Raw genomic sequence first — 11,712 nt, forward strand, 5'->3', positions numbered from 1 at the left:
GAGTTATACAGCTCTCGTTACATGCACATGTAGATCAGCTGTTTGAGTGATTATGCAGAAAGTTTGAAGTTAATAACTCATCTTGTTCTACCTTAGGCCATGAACTTATCAATCACCCCAATGTTATTAACTTCAAACTTTCTGCATGATCACTCAAGGAGTTGAACTGCATGTGCATGTAATGAGAAATATTCATTCTCAAAATGTTGCTGAGAAATATGTTTTTTTTAAACTAGTGAAAGAGGACACAATAGATGACTGTCAGTAGTCCTGGGATTATTGACCAAGAGATTTAAAGACTAGAAGAAATACCTTCACAAAACTGACAGCAATATCTACTCTAGAGGGTTTATGGCTGACGCAAAACAAAATGCTTGCAGTTTCAGGTAGACACCAAGATACAACAGTATCATTTCAGAAGCATCTGGATAGGTACATGAAAGGGTGAAGTTTGGGCCAATTGCAGGAAATTGGGAGCCGCCCGGTGAGCATTGTGGTTGGGCCAAAGAACCTGTATCCATGCAGTACTGCTCTTTGTTTAAAAGGGATATGTGGCAGTGTTAGCACCTAGTGGCAAGTCTGAATGAACTACTGACATCCAGTGCAGAACAGACGTGTGGAACAAAGTCACTCAATGTTGAATAACTTTTGTTACCAGTTGTGTCATGGAGGAGCTGTAGTTGAATGAGGTAAAACTAGTCAGTATCTTTCAGGTCATCGCCATGTCATTGGTGACAGTTCCCGTCAACTTTTCCTCATCAGCCATTTTCTGTCCTTGAGCCTGGCGTACGAAATAGCATTGCCCCGTGGTTTGGGTGGGGTGGGGAGAGCATATGGGGGAAAGGAAGGCACCATTAGGAAACACAGGTCTAATAACATCACAATTTTAAATATTTATCCAATTTTTGACAGTTGATTGAATCTGTACCCAACTTCATTATGAAAAATCCTAACCAACTGTTGCAGTGAAACATCTTTTCCTCTCATCTCACTTCTGGTTCTTGTACCAATCATTAAAGGGGTCTTCTGGCTGTGGTATAATTGCCATCAGATAGAGTCTGTCCTTGTTTACTCAAAGTCCTGCTAGCTTTTGATCTTTTCAGTTAAAATACTTTATCCTTCCCTTCTCCAAAAATAAGTCCTGCCCTATTTCACTAGGCCCCTCACAAAATGAAGGACTTCATTCCTTGTAAGGCTTGAGTATATCACCATTTCAAAGGCTTTGTATCCTCCTAGGCGTCCAGAATTAGGACTATTCTCGCAAGCACATAAACAATGATTTAAGATCATAGGACATAGGAGCAGAACTGGGCCATTTAGTCCATTGAGTCTGCTCCACCATTAAATCACGGCTGATTTATTATCCCTTTCAACCCATTCTCTGGCCTTCTCCCCATAACTTTTGATGCCATGTCCAATCAAGAAACTATTGAGCTCTGCCTTAAATACACCCAACAGCCTGGCCTCCACTGCTGCCTGTGGTAACAAATTCCATAAATTCACCGCCCTTTGGCTAAAGAAATTTCTCTGCATCTCTGTTTTGAAAGGGCACCCCTCTATCCTGAGGCTGTGCTTCTCCTCATACTAGCTTGCGCTCGCATTTCTGTCCTGGAGTTTTCTTGGGGACAGCAGAGTGCTAGCTCTCTCGATTGAACTATAAGCTGTAAGTCACAGGCTCCAACAGTTTCAAAAACAAAATTAAGATGAAAAGAACAAGTAGAAGACATAGAGAAACTGAAATGATTGACTATCAGGAAGATGTCGTCCGAAGAATCGTCGTTTGCTGGCACTAACTTGACCGGAATGGGCGAGATAGAAGGATGCGCAAGAAAGTGGAAAATAAAATACAATGTTGGAAAATGCATGCTCATGCACTTTGGTAAAAGAAATAAATGTGTGGACTATTTTCTAAACATGGAGAAAACCCAGGAATCTGAAGTGCAGAGGGATTAGGGAGTCCTTGTGCAGAACACCCTGAAGGTTAACTTGCAGGTTGAGTTGGTGGGGAGGAAGGCAAATGCCATGTTAGCATTCATTTCAAAAGGTCTAGAATACAAGAGCAAGGATGTGATGCTGAAGCTTTATGAGGCACTGGCTCAGCCTTACCTTGAGTATTGTGAATAGTTTTGGGCCCCTCATCTTAAAAAAGATGTGTTGGCATTGGAGAGGGTCCAGAGGAGGTTCACAAGGATGATTCCAGGAATGAAAGGGTTGTCATACAAGGAACGTTTGATGGTTCTGGGTCTGTACTCACTGGAATTTAGAAGGATGGAGGGGGGGGGGCAAAATCTCATTGAAATCTTTCAAATGTTGAAAGGCCTAGACAGAGTAGATGTGGAAAGGATGTTTTCCATGATGGGAAGTCTAGGACAAGAGGGCACAGCCTCAGGCTAGATGGGCACCCTTTCAAAACAGAGATGCAGAGAAATTCCTTTAACCGAAGGGTGGTGAATTTGTGGAATTTGTTGCCACATGCAACAGGTCATTGAAAAATAATAATTAGTGATGATTGAATGGGGGAGCAGACTCGATGGGCCAGATGGCCTAATTCTGCTCTTATGTTGTATGGTCTTATGGAAGAGAGTGACTTATTGCTTCCTACCATTTGTAACATTTACAAGGAGTATTGTCGACAAAGAACTTGAAGCATTGTTGCATAACCCTACCACCCATCCCACATTCTCTTTGACCCACTACCATCAGGAAGGAGGTACAGGAGCATCAGGACTGGGACTGCCAGACTGGGTAACAGCTTCTTCCCTCACTCTCCCTGAGACTAATGAATACCCAGCCACCACTGAGGTCTCATCACTAGGATAGTGAGCGGTTTACTGTTTACCTGTGCTGTAAACTACATTCATTTTGAAGTACATTTTATTAAATGTTTTATTTTCTGTGCTGTGTGTGATAGATGTTTGTGGGTGCACTGTGGATCCGGAAGAACTGTTTTGTTTGGTTGTATGCATGTTGTTATATACTCACAGTTTGAATGGGACAGTGGGATGATGTAATGGTCTTGTGAGTGGGATGATGTAATTGTCTCATGACTGTGGGGTGATGTTATGCCACATGATGGCATGTTCCAAACGGTATTTAAACAAAGCCCGCGGTCTGTGACGCAGTTCTCATTTTTATTTTTGGTGCAACGTTGTTGTTGCCGGTCGGAGGTATGGAGGTTCCACCAGTTTTGTTTGTTGCACGTTTATTTTTCCCTTACAGTCCAGTATCGGAGAGTGAAGGCATTACTGGAGTTATCCGAGTTCAAAGGATTGGATAAAGTTAATGTCGTTCAGCGTCTTGGGGAATAATTGACCTTTTTGAATCTTCGTTCAGAAATTGTGGTAGGAACATTTGAGTTAAACCCCTGCAAGGTCAGGAAGGTTTGTGCAGTAACCACCCTCCAGTCAAAAGGTCAGTTCCTTTTAATTCCTCGTGATTTCTTCAAAAAGGCATCTCTCGGCTGTGGGATCGGCAGATTCGTCATTACTTCGAAGGAGTTGTTGTTTCAGGGAAGTCTCTCCTTAATGACTGTATAAATCACATGGACTTTTGAATTTACCACTTTAAGTCTGTGCTTGGATGAGAACTCGTTAGAACAGTTTCTAAGTTTGACTGTTGGTTAAATATAGCCGCCTAACTGTTAACTTCCGGTTAAGTTAGTCATTTGTTCACTTTTCGATGTTTTTGAGCAGAGGTTAATAAACTCTGTTTATTAACTCTGTCTCAGTTTCATATCGATTGCTGCTGCATTCATAACAATGTACAATCAGATGAACGATAGGAAACATCCTTTCCACATCCACTCTGTCTATCCTTTCAATATTCAACAAGGTTCAATGAGATCTCTAGGTTCATCAACCTCTAGACTGAGACGAATTTTTCTACACTGATCCTTCAAGTTCAAAGAGGTCTATTTTCAAGGTATGTATAAATTATACAGCTTTGAGATTTGTCTGCTTACAGGCAGCCACAAAACAAGAAACCTGAAAGAATCCGATTTCAAAAAAGACCAATACCCAATGTGCGCAGGGAGAACGAAGAAACACAGGCAGACACATTGTGCAAACAATAAGAACAAGCAACAGCATTCAGAACGAAAGTGAATCCATAGACCCGAATCTTGGAGCAGCCAGAGTAGGCCCAAAGCCTACGTCTCAGTTTATCAGACAGCGGGGCAAATGGCCGTGAAGCTTGCAGACTGGAAGCCAGGTATTTCTTGATCTATGAACCACCAGTGAGCTGTCACCCAACTTTCGTCACAAAGGTTGGGGGTGTTGTGGATAGTGTGGAGGGCTGTCAGAGGTATGTCAATGATTTGGACTATGGGATTAATAGATTTGTGGCTAAGTTTGCTGATGATACAAAGATATCATCAGGGTTAGGGTTTTCAAGTGCCAGGCTTTAGATATTTCAGAAAGGACAGGGAGGGAGGCAAAAGAGGTGGGGGTGTGGCACTGTTGATCAGAGATAGTGCCACAGCTGCAGGAAAGGAGGAAGACATGGAGGGATTGTCTACGGAGTCTCTGTGGGTGGAAGTTAGGAACAGGTAGGAGTCAATAACTCCGGTAAGGCCGAATTTGGAGTATTGTGTACAGTTCTGGTCACCAAATTATAGGAAAGATGTCAACAAAATAGAGAGAGTACTGAAAAGATTTACTAGAATCATGGATTGAGTTGAAGAGCTGAGAGGTAATGTTGCAGCTATATAGGACCCTGGTCAGACCCCACTTGGAGTACTGTGCTCATTTCTGGTCGTCTCACTACAGGAAGGATGTGGAAGCCATAGAAAGGGTGCAGAGGAGATTTACAAGGATGTTGCCTAGATTGGGGAGCATGCCTTGTGAAAACAGGTTGAGTGAACTCAGCCTTTTCTCCTTTGAGCGACGGAGGATGAGGGGTGACCTGATAGAGGTGTACAAGATGATGAGAGGCATGGATCGTGTGGATAGTCAGAGGCTTTTTCCCAGGGCTGAAATGGCTGCCACAGGAGGGCACAAGTTTAAGGTGCTGGGGAGTAAGTACAGAGGAGATATCAGGGGTAAGTTTTTTACGCAGAGAGTGGCGAGTGTGTGGAATGGGCTGCCGGCAATGGTGGTGGAGGCAGGTACAATAGGGTCTTTTAAGAGACTTTTGGATAGGTACATGGAACTTAGAAAAATAGAGGGCTATGTGTAACCCTAGTGATTTGTTAAAGTAGACACATCGTAAGCCATCGGTCTTAGCGCGTCCCTTCTCTGTCGCTTGCCCGTCCTCCCTGACACACTGTCTCCTAATAATACCCTCTCTAAGGTTGGGACATGTTCAGCACAACTTTGTGTGCCGAAGGGCCTGTATTGTGCTGTCGGTTTTCTATCTTTCTATGTTTCCAGTATCACCAGCTTAACCCAGACCTGTAAAACTGACACAGAGCTCAGGTCCCACCTGAGACCTGTTTCACAACAGCCCATTTTCCTCCTACTGATTGTCTCCAAGGTCTACTTGCTGGTTTAAGTTCCTCCCATGGGCTGACGTCAATATGGAAATCCTGGTCAAATCATGACAAAAAAAAATCCAGGAGACGAATTCTGTAGCAGCTATCCAAGATGCATCATTTCAACAACTGGTGAAATTCGGTAAAGAGGAAACCTGCTGAGGAAAGGACAGAATAAATGTCCAGTGAGGAACCAAGAGGAGCTCCACTCCATCCCATCATGAGGAACGCATCGATCACGAAAGCTTCTCCTCCACAGTATAACACCTTCCATGATGCTGAAAGAGAACAGGAACCACGAACAGGGTAAGAGCTGGAATTAAGCTTTTTAAATCAGATGAAATTAAGCAAAGCTGAAGTTAAAATAAGCTTTGTGTAAATGTTGTGTTTATTTTTTAAACTGGATATTTAGTAGGAAAGGAGTAAGAATTTGCATTTTGATGTTGTAAAATGTCCTTGTCTACTTTCACATAAGCAGCACCAGACAAAATTCAGTACCTGTCCGAATGCAGGAGACATTAGAGCAAAATGCCGCAGATGTTGGAAATCTGAAATATATAACCAGAAAATGCTGCAAATCACCATTGGGCAGCATCTGTGGAGGAAAAGAAGAGCCCAGATCATCTCCAGAACATTACTAGAAGATAGCAGGATGAAAATTGATCGCTGTCTTTCAAAGTACTGCATTGCACTGGGCTGACTTCAGTTCTTCGTGGAAATGGGACCGGTTCTCAGGATCTCACGACCGGACGCTTTTCAGTTTGCTAAGGACACAGCCTGGAAGCTGAGTGTGCCTTCAGGGTGCCAGATATTCTTGGCTCTGGAAGCAGGTGGATTCGAGGCTGGTGCCAACGCCTAATGTGTCCTGGGAGGACATGGAAAATTGAAAGTGGCTGTGTGCCCAGAGACCCGAGTTCTTTGGACACAGAGCTCAGAAAAAGCAATGCAACAGAATTTTAACACTATAAGTCAGCGAGTTGTTTTGTTATGTCTCCCCTCTTTTTCCCTTATTGGGGAGAGAGAGAGCCTGTGGTATGTCGAATTACCGGGTGAACAAGTTGTTCAAGTCTCTGTCTTTATTGCTGCATTGCTGCATGCTTGAGTGCTCAGTGGAGGGTGCAGATGCTGTTTTGCTGGTGGGGGAGGGGGCATTGTTGCTTTGCTGTTGCTTATGCATGGGAGGGGGAGCTGGGGAGGGCTTTGGAGTTCCAACATTTAACTGTCATTCATTCTTTGGGGCACTCCTCTGTTTTTGTGGATGTTTGCAAAGAGAAAGAATTTCAGGAAGTATATTGCATACATTTCTCTGACATTAAATGTTCCTATTGAAACCTATTGAAAATGTTTTAATGGTTGTCATAGATTCACTGGGCTGAATGACTGTAGAATGACCCAGAATGAAAGGGTTATTGTATGAAGAGCATTTGGGCCTGTATTCACTGCAGTTTAGAACAATGAGGGGAGACCTGAATAAAAAACATAGAAACATAGAAAACTTACAACACAATACAGGCCCTTTGGCCCAGAAAGCTGTGCAGAACATGTCCGTACCTTAGAAATTACCTAGGGTTACCCATGTACCTATCCAGGAGTCTCTTAAAAGACTCTATCATATCCGCCTCCACCACCATCGCCAGTGGTCCATTCCACGCACTCACCACTCTCTGCATAAAAAAAACTTACCCCTGATATCTCCTCTGTACCTATTTCCAAGCATCTTAAAACTGTGCCCTCTCGTGCTAGCCATTTCAGCCCTGGGAAAAAGCCTCTGACTATCCACACGATCAATGCTTCTCATCATCTTGTACATCTCTATCAGGTCACCTGTCATCCTCCATCGCTCAAGGATAAAAGGCCAAGTTCACTCAACCTATTCTCTTAAGGCATGCTGCCCAATCCAGGCAACATCCTTGTAAACAACACACACAAAATGCTGGTGGAACACAGCAGGCCAGGCAGCATCTATAAGGAGAAGTACTGTCGACGTTTCGGGCCGAGACCCTTTGTCAGGACTAACTGAAAGGAAAAATAGTAAGAGATTTGAAAGTAGGAGGGGGAGGGGAAAATGCGAAATGATAGGAGAAGACCGGAGTGGGGTGAAGCTGAGAGCCGGAAAGGTGATTGGCAAAAGGGATACAGAGCTGGAGTAGGGAAAGGATCATGGGACGGGAGGCCCAGGGAGAAAGAAAGGGGGAGGGGAGCACTAGAGGGAGATGGAAAACAGGCAGAGTGATGGGCAGAAAGAGAGAAAAAAAAGGAGGGGGGAAAAAATCTAAATATATCAGGGATGGGGTAAGAAGGGGAGGAGGGGCATTAACAGAAGTTATAGAAGTCAATGTTCATGCCATCAGGTTGGAGGCGACCCAGCCAGTATATAAGGTGTTGTTCTTCCAACCTGAGTGTGGCTTCATCTTGACAGTAGAGGAGGCCATGGATAGACATATCAGAATGGGAATGGGACGTGGAATTAAAATGTGTGACCATCCTTGTAAATCTCCTCTGTACCCTTTCTATGGTTTCCATATCCTTCCTGCAGTGAGGCAATAAGAACTGAGCACAGTACTCCAAGTGGGGTCTGAGCAGGGTCCTATATAGCTGCAACATTACCTCTCAGCTCTTCAACTCAATCCCATGATTGATGAAGGCCAATACACCGTATGCCTTCTTAACCACAGAGTCAACCTGCGCAGTTGCTTTGAGCGTCATATGGACTCAGACCCCAAGATCCCTCTGATCCTTCACACTGCCAAGAGTCTTACCATTTATTCTATATTCTGCCATCATATTTGACCTACCAAAATGATCCACCTCACACTTATCTGGGTTGAACTCCATCTGCCACTTCTCAGCCCAGTTTTGCATCCTATCACTGTCCCGCTGTAAGCTCTGACAGCCCTCCACACTATCCACAACATCCCCAAACTCTGTGTCATCAGCAAATTTACTAACCCATCCCTCCACTTCCCCATCCAGGTCATTTATAAAAGTCACAAAGAGTAGGGGTCCCAGAACAGATCCCTGAGGTACATCATTGGTCACTGCCCTCCATGCAGAATATGACCTGTCTACAACCAGTCTTTGCCTTCTGTGACCAAGCCAGTTCTGGATCCACAAAGCAATGTTGCCTTGGATCCCATGCCTCCTTACTTTCTCAATTAGCCTTGCATGGGGTACCTTATCAAATGCCTTGTTGAAATCCATATACACTACATCTACTGCTCTATCTTCATCAATGTGTTTAGTCACGTCCTCAAAAAATTCAATCAGGCTCGTAAGGCACGACCTGCCCTTGACAAAGCCATGCTGACTATTCCTAATCATATTATGCTTCTCCAAATGTTTATAAATCCTGCCTCTCAGGATCTTCTCCATCAACTTACCAACCACTGAAGTAAGACTCATTGCTCTATAATTTCCTGGGCTATCTCTGCTTTCTTTCTTGAATAAGGGTACAACATCTGCAACCCGCCAATCCTCCAGAACCTCTCCTGTCTCCATTGATGATGCAAAGGTCATTGCCAGAGGCTCAGCAATCTCCTCCCTCACCTCCCACTGTAGCCTTGGATACATGTCATCTGGTCCTGGTGACTTATCCAACTTGATGCTTTCCAAAAGCTCCAGCATATCCTCTTCTTTAATATCTACATGTTCAAGCTTTTCAGTCCGCTGTAAGTCATCCCTACAATCACCTAGATCCTTTTCCATAGTGAATACTGAAGCAAAGTTTTCATTTTTTTTCTTCTTTATGAGGCATTGTAAGTGTTGTTACTTCGATGTACTTGTGCTATTTTTGAATAATAATAATAAAAAGATTTGGAAAAAAAAGTAAAGTATTCATTAACTACCTCTGCTATCTCCTCCAGTTCTATACACATTTTTCCACTGTCACATTTGATTGGTCCTATTCTCTCACGTTTTATCGTCTTGCTCTTCACAAACATGTAGAATGCCTTGGGGTTATCCTTAATCCTGTCCACCAAGGCCTTCTCATGGTCCCTTCTGGCTCTCCTAATTTCTTTCTTAAGCTTCTTTGTGCTCGCCTTATAATCTTCTAGATTTCTATCACTACCTAGTTTTTTGAACCTTTTGTAAGCTCTTCTTTTCTTCTTGACTAGTTTTACAACAGCCACAGTTCCAGTACCTTACCATCCTTTCCCTGTCTCATTGGAGCGTACTGTACCTATGCCAATACTATGCAAATATCCCCTGAACATTTGCCTCATTTCTTCTGTACATTTCCCTGAGAACATCTGTTCCCAATTTATTCTTCCAAGTTCTTGCCTGATAGCTTCATATTTCCCCTTACTCCAATTAAACACTTTCCTAAGTTGTCTGCTCCTATCCCTCTCCATTGCTGTGGTAAAGGAGATAGAATTGTGATCACTATCTCCGAAATGCTCTCCCCCTGAGAGATCTGACACCTGACCAGGTTCATTTCCCAATACCAGATCAAGTACAGCCTCTCCTCTTGTAGGCTTATCTACATATTGTCAGAAAACCTTCCTGAACACACCTAACAAACTCTACCCCATCTAAACCCCTCAGTGTAGAGAAATGCCAATCAATATTTGGAAAATTAAAATCTCCCACCACAACAATCCTGTTATTATTACACCTTTCCAGAATCTGTCTCCCTATCTGCTCTTTGATGTCCCTGTTACCATTGGGAAGTCTATAATAAACACCCTGTATAACCATATAACAATTACAGCATGGAAACAGGCCATCTCAGCCCTTCTAGTCCGTGCCGAATGCTTACTCTCACCTAGTCCCACTGACCTGCACTCAGCCCATAACCCTCCATTCCTTTCCTGTCCATATACCTATCCAATTTTATTTTAAATGACAATACCGAACCTGCCTCTACCACTTCTACTGGAAGCTCGTTCCACACAGCTACCACTCTCTGAGTAAAGAAATTCCCCCTCGTGTTACCTTTAAACTTTTGCCCCCTAACTCTCAACTCATGTCCTCTTGTTTGAATCTCCCCTACTCTTAATTGAAAAAGCCTATCCACGTCAACTCTATCTACCCCCTCATAATTTTAAATACCTCTATCAAGTCCCCCCTCAACCTTCTACACTCCAAAGAATAAAGACCTAACTTGTTCAATCTTTCCCTGTAACTTAGGTGCTGAAACCCAGGTAACATTCTAGTAAATGTTCCCTATTTTGTTGACATTCGGTGACCAGAACTGTACACAATGCTCCAAATTCGGCCTTACCAGAGTTATTGACTCCTACCTGTTCCTAACTTCCACCCACAGAGACTCCGTAGACAATCCCTCCATGTCTTCCTCCTTTTCTGCAGCTGTGGCACTATCTCTGATCAACAGTGCCACGCCCCCACCTCTTTTGCCTCCCTCCCTGTCCTTTCTGAAATATCTAAAGCCTGGCACTTGAAAACCCTAACCCTGATGATATCTTTGTATCATCAGCAAACTTAGCCACAAATCCATTAATCCCATAGTCCAAATCATTGACATACATCGTAAAAAGCAGCAGTCCCAACACTGACCCCTGTGGAACTCCACTGGTAAATGACAGCCAACCAGAATAGGATCCCTTTAATACCACTCTCTGTTTTCTGCCGATCAGTCAATGCTCCACCCATGCTAGTAACTCCCTTGTAATATCATGGGATCCTATCTTGCTAAGCAGCCTCATGTGCGGCACCTTGTCAAAGGCCTTCTGAAAATCCAAGTTCACCATATCTATTACATCTCCTTTGTCTACCTTGCTTGTAATTTCCTCAAAAAATTGCAGTAGGTTAGTCAGGCAGGATTTCCCTTTCAGGAAACCATGCTGGCTTTGGCCTATCTTAACATGTGTGTCCAGGTACGCCGTAATCTCGTCCCTAACAATCGATTCCAACAACTTCCCAACCACTGAAGTCAGGCTAACAGGTCTATAATTTCCTTCCTGCTACCTCCCACCCTTTTTAAATAGGGGAGTAATATTTGCAATTTTCCAGTCATCCTCTACAATGCCAGAATCTATCGATTCTTGAAAGATCATCGTTAACGCCCTGTAATTCCTTCAGAACCCAAGGGTGCATTCCATCAGGTCCAGGAGATTTATCCACCCTCAGATCATTAAGCCTCCTGAGCACCTTCTCAGTCGTAATTTTCACTGCCCATACTTCACTTCCCTGACAATCTTGAATATCTGGTACACTGCAGATGTCTTCCACTGTGAAGACTGATGCAAAATACGCATTCAGTTCCTCTGCCATTTTTACGC

The sequence above is a fragment of the Hemitrygon akajei genome, chromosome 7, assembly GCF_048418815.1.
Source record: "Hemitrygon akajei chromosome 7, sHemAka1.3, whole genome shotgun sequence".
In the NCBI taxonomy this organism is placed as follows: domain Eukaryota; kingdom Metazoa; phylum Chordata; class Chondrichthyes; order Myliobatiformes; family Dasyatidae; genus Hemitrygon; species Hemitrygon akajei.